We start from the raw sequence: 810 nt of genomic DNA on the forward strand, positions 1-810 counted from the left end.
GTTTTATAGACTGCAGATGCTATTGATTCATCTGTCCCAGATTCAAGTTTAGGAACTGCGAGAAGCTGATCAACGCTTCTTCCAGATACTAAAATTGATAGACGATCTACGGTTTCATGTCCGGTAATGTCTTCTAAAATTTTTCCATCTTAATGAATAGTAAGAGGAACATCTACTTGGAAATCACTCTTAAGAGACATTGCAATGTTTTTCCGAAGCTGTATTCGATCACGACGAATAGAGGAACTATTTATATTGTATTCCATGGGATCAACACCAAGTCACTTCATTGTTGATGTCATTAAGACAGCAGCTTTTCGATCGCTTAGTTTTGCAGCATCTAAACTGGCAGCCAAATTGTCATTAATTAGTGTCCTGCGTCCTTTTTTTTGCGGAGGTGCAGATGAAGTTGAGGGACTTTCAATCACAAACAAATCATTATCAGAAAAACAGCTTTCCTTTTCACTTGAAGAAGAATCGGGTACTGGAATTTTTTTTAAAAAACATTTGATTTTTTCCTCTTCCTGCTTTCGTCATATTTTCATTCTTTCTGTTCTTTTTGCATCCCACGCTTTCTTTTTCAAAAATGAGACAGTCTTAAATATTAAGAATTAATTATAAATATAATTATTATTAATTATTAATATTTAAGACTGTGTTAAACACAGTCTTAAAATGTCGTAAACTAATTATAACAGAGTTGTATTAGTATCTTAAGACATTACTTGTAAATATTAGTCGAAGATTAGGAACAAGTGAATGGAGGAGCGCGCCGGCCCTGAGCATCGCATGGACAAGAGCGATTATTCG

The 810-nt window shown here is 34.7% G+C and overlaps 1 pseudogene; it reads right to left on the minus strand.

The window, feature by feature from the left end:
- Nucleotides 1-11: 11 nt before the first annotated feature.
- On the minus strand, nucleotides 12-266 carry LOC105461631 (annotated as a pseudogene).
- Between the last annotated feature and the right edge of the window lie 544 nt (nucleotides 267-810).

This window comes from Wasmannia auropunctata, unplaced genomic scaffold (genome assembly GCF_000956235.1).
Source record: "Wasmannia auropunctata unplaced genomic scaffold, wasmannia.A_1.0 LD282123.1, whole genome shotgun sequence".
Classification (NCBI taxonomy): Eukaryota; Metazoa; Arthropoda; class Insecta; order Hymenoptera; family Formicidae; genus Wasmannia; species Wasmannia auropunctata.